The sequence below is a fragment of the Callospermophilus lateralis genome, chromosome 14 (assembly GCF_048772815.1).
Source record: "Callospermophilus lateralis isolate mCalLat2 chromosome 14, mCalLat2.hap1, whole genome shotgun sequence".
Lineage (NCBI taxonomy): Eukaryota > Metazoa > Chordata > Mammalia > Rodentia > Sciuridae > Callospermophilus > Callospermophilus lateralis.
The window spans coordinates 56547698-56566530 of NC_135318.1; the positions used below are offsets into that span (position 1 = coordinate 56547698).

Here is an 18833-nt window from a genome sequence, read left to right on the forward strand (position 1 = left end):
TATAATGGCAGAAAAGATAATCTTGCTTTTCTTAAAATACAAAGACTTTCTGAATTTGTTTTGACTTTGATTTGTGTGATAAGTCAGGAATGGATGCTTTGGTTTCACTAAAACACATTTTAGCATCTACTAAGATGATCACATTATTTTTCTCTTTTGATCTATTTCACATAGTGGCATAATGATAAAAGTCCCAATAATGAACTGTGTCACCACACCCAGCTACATCATTCCTTTTTTATGACTCGATAATATTCCATTGTTTGGATAGACCACATATAAAATGTTTTTGTGGCAACTACCAATTTGTTGTTCATATCATTCTTCTTCATTTTGCTTGCCTAGTGGATTGCATTCTAGATATTGTGGTGTGAAAACATTCTTTTGTTCCTGAGATAAATCTGACTTGGTCATAATATTATTCCATTAATGAAACCTTTCTAGGTTTGATTTTCTATTTTATTAAAAATGCTGGTGTCTTTTTATATATGAGCTTAGCACATATTTTAAATTTCTTTTGCTTTCATCATTTAGTTCTAGTCTAAGGGTTATACTAACACAGGAACAGTTGCATAAAGGAAGAAATAATTGTTCTTTTTGAAAATTTGATGATACCTAACCACAGAGTCACAAAACTTTTCCCTTTTGGGACAAGATTTTTGGCTACCATTTCAGATACTTCTCTGGTTATTGGCTTATCTAATCTTCTTGGGCTAATCTAACACAAAAATAGTAAAAGTACAAAATAGCTTCTTGGCATTATACAAAGTAACATCTAAGTCAAGAAATACAAAATTACTTTGGGTGCAGTGGAGCATGCCTATAACCTCAGCAGCACAGAAGGCTGAGACAGGAGTTTTGCAAAATCAAAGCCAGCTTCAGCAAATTAGCAAGGCCCTAAGCAATTTTGCAAGACCCCTGTCTCAAAATAAAAAAGTGCTGGGGTGTGGCTGGCTTCAATCCCTGGTACTAGGAAAAAAAAAAAAAAAGAATTACAAAATTACCAATTCAGAAATCTCAAAAGTGATTCTTTCAATTACTACTCCTGTTCTTTCCAAAAGCAATTATTACTTTAACGTGTGTGATTATTATTTCCTTGATTTTCTTTACAGTTCTGCCTCTTGTGTTAGCTTTTCATCTCTGTGACCAAAAGACATGACAAGAAAAACTTAGTGAAGGAAAAGTTTATTTTGGGACACAGTTTCAGAGGTTCAGTCCATGGTTGGCAGCCTCTGCTGCTCTGGCCCAAGGTGAGGCAGAGCATCATGGTGGAAGGGCTTCACAGAGAAGCAACACTTGGCTAATGGGAACAGGGAAGTCCAGAGAGACAGAGAGAGGGGAAGGAACTACAGGGAAAATGAACCCTTCCAAGGCACACCCCCAGCGACTTCTTCCTCCAGCCATGCCCTGCCTGCCTACAGTTAAACCCCAGTTAGTCCATTCAAACTAGGGTGGACTAACTAGGTTATAGCCCTCATAATCTAATCCTTTCACCTCCTGCAGTAACACAGGTGCTTTGGGGGGAAACCTCATATCTAAACCATAACACCTCTTAATCATGGAAGCCTAAACACTATGAGTTTTTTTGCTTATATTTAAATTTTGTAAATGGAATTAGACAATATTTATGCTTAAGGATCTTGCCTCTTCCACTCAACAGTACGTTAAAATTCACCCAAGTTATCATGTATAGCTGTTGTTATTATTTTACTTTGCTGAATAGTATTTTATTTTATGAATATAACACTCTCTGTTTATTCATTCTTCTGTTTATACTTTAGTCCAGTTTCAAGATTGAGATAACTCCAGATAGAGCTACTGTTTTTTAAAATTTTCCTTTAGTTGTTGATAGACATTTATTTCATTTATCTATATGCAGTGCTGAGAATTGAACCCAGTGCCTCATACGTGCCAGGCAACTGTGCTACTGCTGAGCCACAGCCACAGCCACAGCCCCTGAGATTCTATCTATTAACATTCTTGTTGTTTATGTCTTTTAGAAAACATGTGCACACATTTCTGTTGGGTGTATGTCCTATGAACAATATGTTGGATCATAAACTATCTGTAACTTCAACTATAAAAATACTATACAGATTTTCCAGCTGGACATGGTGGAAAATACCTGTAAACCCAGCAACTCTGGAGAGTGAGGCAGGAAGATTGCAAGTTCAATGTCAGCCTCAGCTACTTAGCAAACAAACACCTAAGCAATTTTGTAAGACCCTGCCTCAAAAAAAAAAAAAAAAAAAAATTTCAGGAGTGTTGTTTCAATCCACACTCCTCCACTAGCATGTAAGAATATCTGTTGTCCACATCCTTACCGGCACTTGGCAGCATTGGTCTTTTCATTTTGGTTACTCTGTTGGATATCTAATGGTATCTGGCTTTGGTTTTTATAGTTATTTTTCTATTATTAGTATCCTGATCTTAAGTATGAAATATTATTCATACACTTATTTTTTTAATATGTATTTTCTCAGTTATAGATGGACACAATACCTTTATTTTATTTGTTTATTTTTAGGTGGTGCCAGGGATCAAACCCAGTGCCTCACACATGCGAGGCAAGCACTCTACCACTGAGCCACAACCCTGGCCCCTACTCATACACTTACTGCCCATAGGATATCCTTTTTTCCCCAGAAAGATCAGTTCTAATCTTTTGCCCATTTTCTTTTCGGTTAACTATCTTTTCTTATTGGTTTGTAGTATTTTTTTTTTTTTTTAAAGAGAGAGGTGAGAGAGAGAGACAGACAGAATTTTTAATATTTATTTTTTAGTTTTTGGCGGACACAACATCTTTGTTTGTATGTGGTGCTGAGGATCGAGCCCAGGCCGCACGCATGCCAGGCGAGCGCGCTACCGCTTGAGCCACATCTCCAGCCCTGGTTTGTAGTATTTACCTACGTATTCCTTAGAGCTCTCTGTAGGCTGTCGATACTGCAAATATCATCTCCATAGTCTGTATTTTTCAATGATAAAACTTTTAAATTTAATGTTAAGTTTAAATGCCAAATTAAAAATTTAGGTCAGTCAATTTTTTTATAATTAGTGTTTTGTGTCATATTTAAGAAGTCTTTCCTTATCTTTAAGGAAGTTTTAAGTTTCAATGCACTCAAATGCATTGATCTTTTCTTTTATGATCAATACTTATTAAGCAGTCTTTCCCTAACTTGAGGACATGAAGCTCTTCTCTGATGTTGTCTTCTAGAAGCTTTATTGTTTTGTTTTCCACATTTAAGTCTATGATACACCTAAAATGAATTTTTATGTATGGTGTGAGGAAGGGGTCAAGTTTGTCCCTCCCCCTAGTTATCCAATTGTTCCAGAACCATTTATTGAAAAGAACATATTTTACGGCCTCCTTCATGATAAATAAAATATCTTTATACACATGTATCTCTGGAATTTCTGTTTTATTCCATGGGTCAGTTTATCTACCATGTGCCAACATTATCTATAATACATCTAAATATATCAGTAGAGAAAGTTCTCCCTCTTTGTTCTTCTTCAAGATTGTGTTGGTTATTCTTGGCCTTCTGCTTTCCATCATATCAAGTTTCAAAGAACAAATCTTGGTTAGATTTTGACCGACAGCCAAACTTGAAAAAAAAAAAAACCTAGATATTTAATAATAATTTGAATATTATTTCTTGGTTTCATAGGTCCTCATCAGCAAATATATATATAATGTGCCTCCCTTGGGTAAAGTAGATGATCAGGTTCAAAAACACCTCTGATATGAGCTGAATCACTAACCCTAAACTTTGCTTTAGAAAATTGCTTTCTTATGCAAGTAGTCTCTATAGGGGCATCTTTCATTTCTTAAATTCCTTTCTCTCTTCCAAACTGATGCCTTTCTCCATAACTGCCCACACTGCTTCCCCAACAGGCTTCTGAGTTTGTTTTCTTTGTTCTCATTGTTTTCTACCAGCAGAAAGACAAAGTGTCTCTCTTCTGGGTACTAACAGCATGCCTGACTTCTTAAGATGATCTTCCCAAGTCATTGACCGTGGGATCAAGAACTTTTGCATATTTTAGAGTACATACCTGGGAAGCAGTTCTCCAGAAAGCTACATGGCAAGCTTGCAATGTACTTCACAGTTCTGAATCCCATTTCAAAAAACCTGCCTGGAGTTCAAGGCCAGAGCTGGAATTATAGCTCAGAGCTTTGGGGTGGTCTGTTATGTAATTAACCAGCTCACTCTGTTATTAGTGGCATTAGAAATCATGCCACAGTCCAGGTGAGCTTGTAAGGGAAGAACCAAACTCTACTTTACATCCATTTATTTCTTAATGACCTCCACCACCACTCCTCACCTGCTTCTAAACTAAAATACACTTCCTGTATAAATCTTGGAAATGTAGATAATGTAAACACCAGCCATAATCTCACCACTTAGATGGTATCACTCTTATAATTTGGCATATCCTTTGAGGCCTTTTAAATGCTTTGTTAATATTTTAGGTATTTTTATTTTCTATCAAGAGCAGGTTTTCATGTCTTTATGTATTTTTTTTTTAAATATTTTTTAGTTGTTAATGGACCTTCATTTAATTTATTTGTATGTGGTGCTGAGAATCAAACCTAGAGCCCCACGAATGCTAGGCAAACGCACTACCACTGAGCCACAACCCTAGCCCAGTCTTTATTCCCTTTATTAGACTGTAACTTGTCTTCAGTTTCATTGTTGTAAATATTTATGTAAAACTCCTTGTGCCTGACTCTGTATTTCAGGTTATTTCCATAGATAAAATATGCATCTGATAAGGTACTCATGTGCAGAATGTATAAAGAACTCCTACAAATCAATAATGCAAAGAGAAACCATCCAATTTTAAATGGGCAAGAAATGGGGTGAACAATTTAGTTAAGATCTCCATAGCTAAGGTAAGCACAGGAAAATATGTGCCACATTAGTCACCTGGGAAATACAAATTTAAAAGGCAATTAGGTAATAAGACATGTCTTAGCTTTTTTGCTGGTGTGACCAAAAGTCCTGACAAGAACAATTAGAGAAGGAAATGTTTATTTGGAAAAGTCACTGGGATTACATTTTCAGTATTATCAGCTCATAGATGGATGACTTCGTTGCTCTAGGCCCGAGATGAGGCAGAACATCATGGAGGAAAGGAGTGGAGGAGGAAAGCTGCCCAAGGAAGCACAGAGAAAGAGAGAAGGGGGAGGAAGAGGAGAAGAAGGAGGGGGACGTGGGGGAGAAGAGGAGGAGGAGGAAGAAGAAGAAGGGGAAGGAGAGGAGGAGGAGGAGGAGGAGGAAGAGACTCCTCCACTTACCAGTGATAAAATATCAACCCCCAAAGCATGGCCCCCAGTGACCCACCTCCTCCAGCCACACCCTACCTCTCCACAGTTACCATCCAGTTAAACCATTCAAGTGGATCAATGCACTGATTAGGTTAAGGCTCTCATAACCCAATCATTTCACCTCTAAACTTTCTTGCATGGTCTCACACATGAGTTTTTTGGGAAACATCTCACATCTAAACTATAACACAACACATCCACCAGAAAGGCTCACATTTTTAAAATGAACAATACAAAGTGTTGGTGATGATATGGAGCAGCTGGAATTCTCTTATTGGGACAGTCAGCACGCCCACACCCTGCCCTGAAGAAGGACTAATGCAATCTCAGGACCTTAACAACCCACAGCCTGTTGACCATTAAAAGGATGGTATGTGTTCTCCCCTACCCCTCACTCTCAAACAGTCCTACTGCCTTCAAAACCCAGGTGCATCATTAAATCCAGTATGCCTTCACCAGAATGTCTCCAAGGACAAACTAGATAAGAGAATAAAACTTCTGGGGAATCACCACAGAGGGCTGAAGGCGAAGCCCCAGGGCCCTCAGCTTGTTATCTTACCTTCTCTTGATTTTCAGTGACTCATTCTCTTCAACAGGAAGATTGTCTATACAAGAGGTAGCACCAAGAGGAGATAAGTACAGTTCCTGGGCTCCAAGCTGACCATCCTTCAAGGCCCAAGTGTTTGCACAAGGGGGAAAAGAACCTTTTAAAAATGTGCCCCAAACCAAAGACAATTTCTAGACTCAAATATGTCCCTTCAACCCCTACACATGAATAAAAACTGGCCCCTTACTTTGTTTGAAGAGCCGCCTGATGCACTCTCTACTGGAGCTGGGTCTCCCTTCTTGCTTGAGCAGAAGCCCTGATAAAGCCTTGCCTGTGTTTAAATTCCTCCAGGTCCAGTCTCCTTAACGACTGTTCTGGACCCAGGCATGTGACTCCAGTAACAATACGTTGCCGGTGGATATGAAAATGAAAGGGCCCCTTTGGAACACAGTAAATGAACCCGGCTCTGCAACATAGTAATTCTCCTCCTAGAAATGAAATTAAATTCTACTCCCAAGAGAAGTGAAAATATATCCATATAAAGACCTGCATGTGGATATTCACAGTATTTAATTCACAGTAGTCACAAACTAAAAATGACCTGTCAACGTGTTCATCAACTGTTGAATGGATAAACAATTATGATGTGTCCATATAATGCAATATTTCTCAGCAATAAAAATGAATGAGCCAGGCGCAGTGGTGCATGCCTGTAATCCCAGCTGCTTGGGAGGCTGAAGCAGGAGGATTGTGAGTTCAAAACCAGCCTCAGCAATTTAGTGAGGTGCCAAGCAACTCAGTGAGACCCTGTCTCTAATAAAATACAAAATAGGGCTGGGGATATGACTCAGTGGTTGGGTGCCCTTGAGTTCAATCCCCATTACCCTGCCCCCGCCAAAAAATATATATATGCAAAAATTAATGAACTACTGATATGTGCCATGACAAAGATAAATCTCAAAAGCAATAAGCTAAGAAAAGACGTCAGACCTAAAAGACTTCCTATCATCTGATTCTATTTATATGACATTCTGGAAAAGGCAAAATTATAGGGATAGAAAGTAGATCAGTGATTTCTAAGTTGTGAGTAGAGGCAAGAACTTGATCACAAAAGTGCATGAGGAAACTTTAGAATGGAAGAAATGCTCTTTATCTTGATTGCAGTGGTATATAGTCATGTAACTATACGCATTTGTCAAAATGAAACTGCACACTTAAAATGAGCACATTTTTCGTATGTACATTAAATCTCAATAGAGCTGATTTTAAAAATAAGGAATGATCCTGAGATTTTTTTTTTTTTTAATTTTTTATTTTTGGCTTGGGCAACTGACCTGAAGTAGAACTTGAGAACAGATTGGGAAATTCAGAAAGAGAAATAGGACTTGAGGGGTGCGGGGGATGGTGCCAGGAAATGACTTCTGGTTTTGGAAGTGTTAATGAGGTTGAGTTAATGAGGTCACAAAGAGCGAAAAGAGACATATAGAAATGAGATAGAGTGGGGGATAAACCCTACAGTAAGACAGAAAATTAAGAAAAAGGAATGGCTTTGATCGTATACATAGGAAGTTGTGTATGTGTGTGTAGTATATTTTCATTTTTTTCTCTTTATTCTTTTCAATTTTTTTTTAGTTGTTGAGGACTTTTATTTTTGTTTATTTACTTATATATGGTGCTGAGAATCAAACCCAGGGCCTCACACATGGTAGGCAAGCGCTCACCACTGAGCTACAACCTCAGCCCGATTTTTCTCTTTATCTTCTTGGTATCTTCTTTCCCTGGGGCATCTCACACACCAAGTGTGGCTATGCTACGCTCCTAGAGTCTTACACTAAACAGCCCACACACACCCTACGCACACACACCACACTCCAACAAAACAATCAAGTGAGACTCAAGTAAACCAAGAGATATTCAAGCTGGCACCTGCCCTCATACACATTAATGGGGAGAGTGTACTCTTGGTCCTTGACATTCTGTGGAAAAAAGCAATAGAGAATTACCAGGTTATTCATCCTGAGCAAACGGCTGAATAGGAAAAGAGCTGTATAACAGCACCATTAGGACCTGGGACAAGGACTTTTCCTTTGGGTTTTTGTAACAAATAAAAGATTAATAATGGCAGTTTTTTGTTGTTGTTGTTTTTTTCAGTCTAAGGGTAGAAGTTCCATCAGTCATGATCCTATTTGGAACCAACTGGGAAACTCCAAGAACTTTCAGTGACAAATTTTCAATAGTTCTGGGCATTTTAATATGTATCCATGAAAGGTAATGATTCAGTGTTGTCTTCTATTCAATGGATAAGAAAACTAAAACTCAGAAAAGCCATGGATCTATCCATTTTCTCAGAAGACCTAAGGGACCGATGATAGGGACAGGAGCTGGCATTCTGTTTGCAGATATGCCTGGAAGACAAGACAACAGCTTCCCGGACTGCTGGATTTGTGATCCTCTGAGTTGGCAGGATACCGCCTAAATCCTTCCCACGTTCTGTGGACCAGGCTTGTGGGCCGCTGTCACTGTTCATTGAAGGGGCTCTGAGAAGACAAGGGTAGGACTCTTTGGGGTCAATCAAGAACCTTAACGGGAGCTGATGATCAGAGTGGCCTGACTCCTGATCCAAACACACAGGGCAGTTTTTCTCACTGTCACACAGCCTGAGAGGCAGGGTGGGTGGGAACCAGTCTGTCTGATTCCCAAGCCTTCCTTGCAACCATCCAACTGCTGCCTTCTATTCTTTTCTAAAATCTCTAGTATGAGCATGATTATGAGGTAAGAAAGAAAGAAAACAGAAGTAGGGGAGGAGGTGGGGGGTTCTTTATCTCCATGTTCATGTCTTTCCATGAAGAACTTCCTCTTGGCTTTCTAGTAGGGAATACTTTTAGCACAACACAATTTCTGGTCTTGTCTCCCATCCCTGTTACTCATTCTTCCCAGGGCAGCTGCCATTATCTGAACGATAAGATTGGGTGACCTGTCCACTCATGTTCTGTGATATACTGGCTTTGGGGGCAGGGGAAGGAACCCTAACTAGTAGCATGTGCCAATTTCCATGGTGTAAACATTCCCACCAGAGCAGCTTTCGAGAAGCCCAAAGTAGTCAACCAGTTTGCAAAATTCCTGAAAATTTAACATTCTGTTCCAGCAATCTGTTCTGTGCTAGCTCCAACGACATCGACACCCACATGGTTACGTGGGCCCCAGCTCCCTGCTGTTGGCGGACCCCAGATGTCCGTCCCCTTTTGGAGTTGCTTCTCCACCTCTGCTCTGCTTCTGCTGCTTCTGTAAAGTCATTACCTTTCTCCCATCTCCTCCCAGGAGTCTAGGACTGTGGGGAGTTTAGCTTTTCACAGAAAGACAGGCAGGCAGGAAGGAAGGTAGGGTTTCCGAAGCTTTTGCTTTCTGCTCCACCGCATAGATTCCACCTAATGAAGGAACCCAAAGCCCTGACCACCTACCTGTCTTGAGTAGAAGCAAGGGAAATTCTAATTCAGAAGGAATTTTACTTTGCACTTTTCACCTGATAATGGGGCAGCAACAGTCCTCAGTCTGCATCTCTGACCCAAATGAGTTCCCAATGACAGCAGTGATTGGTGGGTGGCATCTCTTCTGCCTTTGGAAGACTGCTGAGCCTGGATTCTGAACACGTTCCCATCCTTCAATTTCAGAAGCTCTGCGCCTTTGAGGTCTGCCCTCCCACAGGCCCTGGCTCTTCCCTGCCTAGGGTGGTGGGTTAGGCCCTGGGCTGCCATCAGTGTGGAAATGTGAGCGTTTTGCTTGGCAGCCCTACCAGAATCTCATGGAATGGAGAGTGGACCTTCCCAAAGGAGGGGAGTGTACTGTTTCCAGAAGGCATGGAGGATTCTATGAGGACCCTGGGTACCTGCAACAGGATTTCGGCATAGAGTCCTTAGGACACAAGCATATATTCCTGACAACCAAAGCAGAGGGAGGCCTAACAAGAAACAACAGGGGCTTCAGGGAGGAAAAGCGACTGAGGCCTCAGATAACACTCCAGCTTTCCCCAGTGCCAGCATCAGGATATGATGAGCAGGCTTGAATAATTCATGAACAGAATTGACGACGAGGGATCCAGTTCAGCCAGTCTGCTGGCCATGGGGGCCCACTGCTACACCCATCGCCACCCCTACGCACACAGGTTTTAACTGCTATCAGCACTTTATTTCCTGGGTCCTGGCAGAGCTGAGAGACAGGCTAGGATCCCACTCAACTTCTTCACCTGCTTCTGTGCATGGGGGAGCGCTTGCATGGAAGCCTAATTTGTGGTGAGGTGCCCTGCAAGGTAGCCATGCTTCAGGTTGAGGCCAATCAATAGCTAGGCACCTGGGGCCAGAGCCAACAGGCAGGAAGCTGGACCTGCCCTCCCTCTTGGTTCAGAACCACAGCTGGGTTCTTTTCTTGGAAATTCCCGGGCTTGTCTACAGCGCCCCCTGCTGCCCATTTTGTGTTAACCTTGCCTCTGGATCCCTGGTTAGGGATCCCTAGTTAATTGTTTATGAAGCCTAACACAAAGTCCTCCCTCCAGGGTGATGCAGTGAAATCAAGTAACAGGTGTGAAGAGACTTTTGACAGCTAAAAAAGAGGACGATCTAATACAATGGACAATTGCTAGAAAGTCAAGATTGAGGACAACAGAAGTGAGCACCTCCCTCATCCTCAAAACCTGCCTTATCTGTACCCTCATGTCGCGTATCATTCTGTTTTAGTGGACAGAAATCAATCTATGATATACTTTCAGCCTGCTATTATAGAAGTTCACTTATTTTTATTTTTTCAGTGCTAGGGATAAAACCCAGGGCCTCACGCATGCTAGGCAAGCAACGTACCACTGAGCTACATGCCCAGTCCCCATCACCAAGTTTACTTGTGCCCAAAGCGAGGTCCTGCCTCAAGTGGAGAGATGGCAAAGTTGATTGAGTGTTTAAAGTGCTGTTAATAATAGCACCTACTGTGCGTCTGATACTCTGTCTGGGATTTTACTTCTCACAATAATCCTAAAGGATTGTACAAATGAGAAAGCAGAGGCACAGAGAGGTTTCAAATTTCCCCAAGGTCATGTGGTTACTATCTGATTTTTTTCCAGGAAAACTAAATCTATATCTATCTGTCTCCAAAAATCTGTTTCGTTCCCTCCTATGCCTGTGTGAACAGAAATGGGGTGGAGGTGTATGAAGACGGTTGTCATAGACTTCTGTGGTCTACCCTCTTTTCCTGAAGACGGCATCCCCTGTTTTATTCAAGAATTGCTCTCTGACAAGTGAAGAACCCATTCTCTTTTTCTAGGACAAGAAAGAGGGCCCAAGTCCTGGCCAACCAACTCTATCCATCCAATCACGGGTCACATGATAGGTACACATCTCCAGTCAGGTCAAAATAGTAGTTTTTCCCATAATTTTTATAATCTGAGGGTGGAGGGAAAAGACTCATAATCCTTTGGGGCAACCAAACTATATGTAAGCCTGGAGCTCCCTGTGGCCACAGTTTTCCCTGAAAAGAGAGAATGAGAATACCTCATAACAAGAAGCTGGTGTGTGTGTGTGTGTGTGTGTGTGTGTGTGTGTGTAGAGAGGGCATTGATCACATCATTTGAGAGTCTGGATCCATCCCATTCCTGAGATTGACCCCATTTAGTCCTTACTTATGCAAGGTTACCCATACCCTTCTTCTTCTTTTTTTTTTTTTTTTTTAGCAGTTCTTTATTTTATTTTATTTTTTTATTAATTTTTATTGTAGGTTGTTCAAAACATTACATAGTTCTTGATATATCATATTTCACACTTTGATTCAAGTGGGAGATGAACTCCCATTTTTACCCCGTATACAGATTGCAGAATCACATCAGTTACACATCCATTGATTTACATATTGCCATACTAGTGTCTGTTGTATTCTGCTGCCTTTCCTATCCTCTATTATCCCCCCTCCCCCCTCTTCTCTCTCTACCCCCTCTACTGTAATTCATTTCTCCCCCTTATATATTTTTTTCTCTTTCCCCTCACTTCCTCTTGTATGTAATTTTGTATACCTCTGAGGGTCTCCTTCCATTTCCATGCAATTTCCCTTCTCTCTCCCTTTCCCTCCCACCTCTCATCCCTGTTTAATGTTAATCTTCTTCTCATGCTCTTCGTCCCTACTCTGTTCTTAGTTACTCTCCTTATATCAAAGAAGACATTTGGCATTTGTTTTTAAGGGATTGGCTAGTTTCACTTAGCATAATCTGCTCTAATGCCATCCATTTCCCTGCAAATTCTATGATTTTGTCATTTTTTAATTCAGAGTAATACTCCATTGTGTATAAATGCCACATTTTTTTTATCCATTCGTCTATTGAAGGGCATCTAGGTTGGTTCCACAGTCTTGCTATTGTGAATTGTGCTGCTATGAACATGGATGTAGCAGTGTCCCTGTACCCATCCCCTTCTAACAAGCTAGTTTGTATTGGGTTTCTGTCAAAGTTAAAAGACTTGGGAAACACAACACTGATCAAAAAGGTCTTCACTGATGAGCTGGACCAGGAAAGAAGGGTTTCATCCAAAAAGAAAGATGAGAAGAAGGCCTGAGGCTGAGGAATAGCAAGCAGCTCAGAGTGACCACAGATGAGACGTGCAGAGGAGCTGGAGAGATGGGTAAAAGTCACCAGGAGAGGCCCTCCTTTCTGTGCTAAGACCTTTTGTCTTTTTCTAAGGACAATGGAGTGGCACCATTGGTGTGACATGATCAAACTTGTGTTTTCAGAAGGTGCTCTGGAGAACGGCGGACCTGAGAGAATACCACAGAGGTTCAAGACTGCTACAGAATCCAGGTGAGCGATCAAGGTGAAAAATGGCTCCCAATTCTAGGCTTGGTCTTTGGCTTGAGGTGAGGGCAGGAACAAAGGGTTGCATTTTGGTTACACAGAGTCAAGTACATGTGAGACACTTACCTGGAATTGTCCAGTTGATGTTAAAAAAGAGGCCTGAGTTAGAGATTTCTTAAAATTTTTTATTCTTTCCCTTGAGTCCTTCATTTAACTACTTACCACATGCCTCCTACAAACCAAGCTTCGTGTGGGTAAGAAAATTATGAAACCCGTGCTCCCCTGAGATTCCACTCTGGCCTGGACAAAAACACATAAACAACAACTAAACAAATAAGACAAGTGCTGGGAGACAAGGAAGCAGCATCATGAGATAGAGAGGAATGGGGGTGGGGTCCATTATTTAGGTGTTTGGCTGTGGTGGCTACAAAATAAACAATCTCAAATTCAACCCACTGTATATGAATGTGCGAATGTGCTCATTTAAGAACAGCCATCTTTTATTTTGGCGGTGGTACTGGGGACTGAATCTAGGGACCCCTTCTTTCACTAAGCCCCCTGCCCCTTCTCGTGTTTTAAATTTTGAGGCAGGGTCTCCTAAGTTGCCTCAGCCTCCCAAGCAACTGAGATTCCAGGCATGTGCCACCGCACTTGGCCAGAGCATCCGTCCATTCAGAACAGCTGGCTTCCTTGCCCTCATTGCCCTGTCTGTCCTCAACTGAGGTTGGTACTTGGGAAATTCCCATCAGCCCCTTTGTTCTCAGCCGGTGCCTTTCATCCCACATTCCCAAAGCCCTTCCTGGTATCCACCCTTTAATTGTCAAGTCCTGGCTCATGGACACAAGCAGGCAGTTTGATCCTTATCCCTGCATCATAAATAAGAACCACAAAGGCCTCAGTTTATGAGGCTCTGGCCGGTGTTGTTCTGGGAGTCCAGGCACCCGACTCCGAGTTCAGCCGGGAACTCTTGATGTCCTGTCCTTTTCTGGAATCACCGTCTGCTGCGTCTTTCTGTTGCCACTGTTTCCTCTTTAACTCCACGTCTCTATCTGGAAACTGTTTTTCTTCAAGGGCCCTGAAGTCATGTAGCCTTAGTCCACCTATCCCAAGGCCTGCTGTGCAAGCCACTCAGTGTGTTTCCTCAGAGTTTACACATTACAAGTTGTTTCCTTTTTAGGGGCCCCGATATGATGGTACGAATTTCACCAAGTAGTTAAGGTGACTTCTTGTACTTTCAGGTTGCCGGGGCAGAGGCTTTATACAAGCAGAGCTATGTATAAAACAACTTCCCTGACAAACGCCGGGGGAAGTTCAGGTTGCCATCTGGGGAGCAGAAGGCAGGGACCAGAAAGGAAGTGACTGTATCATCTTGGAAGCCTAGGCAGTGTAATCAAAAACACAGCCTTGGGCCTGGGGATGTAGCTCAGTGGTAGTGAGCTTGCCTAGCACGCATAAGGCCCTGGGTTCAATCCCCAGGATTTCAAAATCAATTAATAAAAATTAAAAAAAAACAAAAAACAAACCCAGCAATGCCATAAAAAAAAAAAATCCCACAAAACCAGTCTTCTTAGAAAAAACTTACATGAATGAAAGGAGATGGGCATGTTCTGAATTGCGTTTATGCCTGGATTAAAACTCAGGCCACCGCAGGCCTGTTATCCCCAGTTACTTGGGTGACTGAGGCAGGAGGGTTGCAAGTTCAAGGCCAGCCTGGGAAACTTAGCAAGATCTTGTCTCAAAATAAAATAAAAAGTGCTGGGGATGTAACTCAGTGGTAGAATACTTGCCTAGCATGTGCAAGGCCCTGGGTCTTGGGTTTGATCCAGAGAACTGCAAACAGAACCGGGATTTCTGGCTATGAATGGGTAGAGAGGTTGATGAAGCTTCTTAGCAAAATACAAGCATTAAACTAGACAAAATTAAAAATTGGGATTCTAGAAATTGGTCAGAGGCAGAAAACAACTGAGAAATGTTGATTACTGAAAAGTTGCTTAGACCTTTGGGTTTGAACAGTGGGAATCTATGGCTGTATTAGTTATCAACAACTGTGTAATGGGTTATTCTGAAATTCAGTAACTTAAAGCAAGAAACAATTATTGTCTCACAGTCTCTGTGCCTCAGGAATCCAGGAGTCACTTACAGGGTGGCTTTGACTCAAGGTCTGTCCTAGGGCTGGAGTCAAGCTGTTGGCCAGTCCGATGTGAAGACTGGACAAGGAGAAGAACCTGCTTCCAAACTGCAACCTGTGGTCAGTTCCCCATACCCACTGGCTGGATACCTCCCTCAGTTCATTCCCCAGAGGGCTGCCACCCAGCACAGTGTCCCCGACAGTTAATGACTCAAGAGAGAAAGAGAGAACATCCAGCACCCAAGATAAAACATGCACTTTTTATTTTTCAAAAATAGCAATCTTATTAGTCGCACAGATTTTCTCCAGGGCTTCTCTCTTCCACAGGCATAGCAAGTCGGGAAGGCATCTTGGAAGGGGAACTGGGCCTTCCACGACCTTTTTTTACCCTGTTGGAAACTGGCAGCATGTGCTTGAAGGCCTGGGGTTCTTGCTGCGCCAGATCACAGAGGGTTTCAATTTGAAGCCTGCAACGCGGCCTCCAAGGAAGACTTTCATCCTGTCCTTAAAAGCCTTGAAACCTGGGGCTAATTTGGCCTTGTTTGAGTGAAAGTCCTTTCAGGCATCATTTCCAGAACCTGCAGGTTTCAGTCCCAACTGAAGATTTGCTCCGGCCAGTCATTTTTCCCCACTACCAGCTTATCTAGAGTTTCCAAAAATTCTTTGCCTGCCCTCACATCAGCCCTCAGACCCACCACTCACTTTCCCAGGTTGCAATGAATAATGATTCTTGGATTGTTTAAACCACCCAGGGCCAGAACTAGCAGGAAATTCAACATCCCAGGCAGGTCCTGCCGTTTATTCCAACATCACAAACATTTTTGCTTTGAGCACGATCATCATGGCCCTGAAAGTGACACACTTCTGAACCTGTTCTTCAATCCAGGTCACTTAACGTTTCTCCACATCCAATACAGGGTCTTCTAGAATTTCTGTCAGTCTCATTGCCTCAATGAAGCAGATCCTTTAACAGCTTCCAGCACCTTGTTCTTGTTCAAGATCATAGCCTGGGTGGCATGGGACACACTTGACTGGTGAACAACAACTATCACATTTTCTACTTTCAATTATGTTTCCAGGTCAATTCTCAACATGGGCTGTCACTGGCATCATTAGCAGTGGATTTTGTATGCTTGGGGGCCATGGGAAGTCAGACAACATGAGATTTAAATCAAGCACAAGAGGAAATGATGCCATCAAGAGATGTGGTTAAATGATATGTGTGGGGCTGCTGCTGGCATAGCACAGCTTTTTATTTTATGGTAATCTTTTATTTAATGTACACACACACACACACACAAAAGCACATACTCTAAAAAATGAAAGGGGCTGGAGGTACATGTAGCTCAATGGTAAAGCATTTGTCTAGCATGCATTAGGTCCTGAACTTGATCCCCCATAGAACTAAATAAAGAAAATAAGAATTAAGGATTAAAAGGTATAGTACAGTATGTATATAGGATTCTTTACACTAGCATCATCACAAAAATGTGTTGCACTAAGATATTAAACAGTGGCTACCATGTCACTGGGTGAAGGGAACTTTTTAGACCTGTTATAATCCTATGGGACCAACCCCCATACATATGATCTGTCATGGACTGAAAGGTCACTGCATGGAGTTTGACTGTGCCTCACTGCGAGCGAGTCCAGCCTTCGGTCCAACATTTGTAACTACTAATGGTGTTGCAGAATTGAGGGATTAAGAACTATAAACTATCTACGGCAATACTTTTTCTGTAGAGTCCTAAGAGATTAGGGGAGGGACAAAGAAAAGAGATTTGATAATCACCCTGAGTCCTGGAGAAAATCGAGCCATAGGCTGAGTGCCTGTGAGTACCTTCTGGGTCCATAGCGTCTCTTCTGTGGAATATCTCGTTCTCTGTGACCCTTCTCTCAACATCAGGTTCCTCAGTCTTCCTGATGCCCCAGACTGGTCCCTTATTCTGTTTGCTTATCCTAAGCAATGCCCAAACTCTGAATCAGCCTGGATCCCTACGGTGCTTGCCCTTGAGGCTTGGATTCCTACCAGGTGGCAGGCAATCTAAGAAACTCAGCTCAAGCCACCTTTGTGATCCCTTCTGAATAGGATGTTTTAACTGTGGCCTTCTAGGCAAGAAAGCTGAAATTAAAAGTACTAGTTTTAATGGTGGAAAATCTGGCTAGAGAGATGCTCTCAAGAGAAGCACAGGGCCTTGTGTCTGTAGTTGGGTGAGGCATAACTCAGCATGTTCTGCATCTCATAGCAGATGTTTGGTTTGGAAAGTCCCTCAGCTATTTGGCTTCCAGAGTCCTCTCTCTCCATGGGACTCCTCTGTGGGAAGACAGAACCCATCAATCACATTCCTCAAATGTCAAGTGCATGCTGTGTGACCCTAGGAGAACCTCGCAAGCAAGGACCATCCCCATCCCCATCTGCAAAGGCCCCCTAGATGGTCAGTTCTCAAGGAAGACTGCTAATGGGGGAGAAATCATAATACAAATGTCATCCGCATCCACGGATGTGTGCCCTCCCAACTTTTCTTCTCTTCCGGAGATTCAGCCAGGAACCAAGTTATATTCAATTTCGACAGTTAGATACTATCAGCTCTGCGTTCTTTTTTCTTTTTGCAGTACTAGGCACAGAATCCTGGGCCTCACGCATGCTAGGCAAGTGCCCAGTCTGTTTTAGTCAGCTTTTTAGCCGCAGTGACTAAAGGATCTAACCAGAACACTATAGAGGAGGAAAAGTCTATTTGGGGGCTCATGGTTTCAGAGGACTTAGTCCATAGAAGGCCAGCTCCATTCCTCGGGACTCCAGGTGAGGCAAGAGAGGGTGGCAGAGGGAAGAAGCTCACGGTGATCAGGAAGCAGAAAGAGAGGCTCCACTTGCCAGATACAAATATATACCCCAAAGCCACACCCTAATTCCCACCTCCTCCAGCCACACCCCGCCACTGCAGTTACCACTCAGCTAATCCCTAACAGGGGGATCAATTTGCTGATTGGATTAAGACTCTCACAACCCAATCACTTCTCCTCTGAACCTCCTTGCATTGTCTCACACGTGAGCTTCTGGGGACACCTCACATCCAAACCGTAGCACACAGTCCATATTCCAGCTTTGCTTGGGAAACACTTAGCCAGAAGCTGGAGGAGGGCTCAGCAGCGGCCAGAGCATGAAGGACCTTTGAAGTATGCAAAGCCAGGGGTCCTGATGTTAGGAAGCAGCCACGGGAGGGTTCTGAGCAGGGCAGTGACTCGATCAGATTTATGGTTTTAAAAGATTTCTAATACTGCAGTGTGGAAAGCTGACCAGAGGAGGGCAAAGCTGGAGGCAAGAAGTCCAGTTGGCAATTTTACACTCTCTGGCTGCGCATGAAAATCACCCAGGGAGAGATATAAAACATTCCGAGAGGTGGGGCCTAGACATCTTTTTTCTTTTCTTTTTCATTTTTGCCTCCAGCTCCCCAGTGATGTCTGTGGAGCCCACTGCACTAGACTGGTATGACCAGAGTTCAGCAGAACCTGGGAGGAGCCAGGAAAAACATGCGGTGGAGGGAGCTGAGGTCCCTGTCTTCTGTGGGTAGCATCTAGACTATTCTATGTTCTCTGATTCACACCATTGTTAGTCCAACTCATTTTTAAATTTGAAATTATCACCAACATTAAAAATACAGACTGCATGCAAACTATCCAGAACCCTGCTTCTCTAAGAAAGCGAAAAGGTCTGGCTACACCTGGGCCATCTTTTCTCATAGTACCAAACCAAGTACTGACTGCCCACCTTAGAAATGGCTGGCACTCCCCACGCCTCTGCAGCCCTGCAGCTGTGTCCATTCCCACCACTGCAGCCAAGTGGAAATAACTATTTCTTACCTAGTCCCAGCTACCCTGCTCATGGAAATTAATTGCCTAGTCCCAATACAGGTTGGAGCTTAGAACTCAAGAGCTGGACTCGGGTGGGAATACCTGTTAAGGATTTTGGGAGTACTGCAATATCAGTACCCTGGGAGTACTGCAACATCATGGC

General features: G+C 42.6%; 1 pseudogene; it reads left to right on the forward strand.

Annotated features, from left to right (window-relative positions):
- Positions 1 to 18390, forward strand: part of LOC143379983 (nucleophosmin-like) — a 41997-nt pseudogene extending 23607 nt beyond the window's left edge.
- Positions 18391 to 18833: the final 443 nt, after the last annotated feature.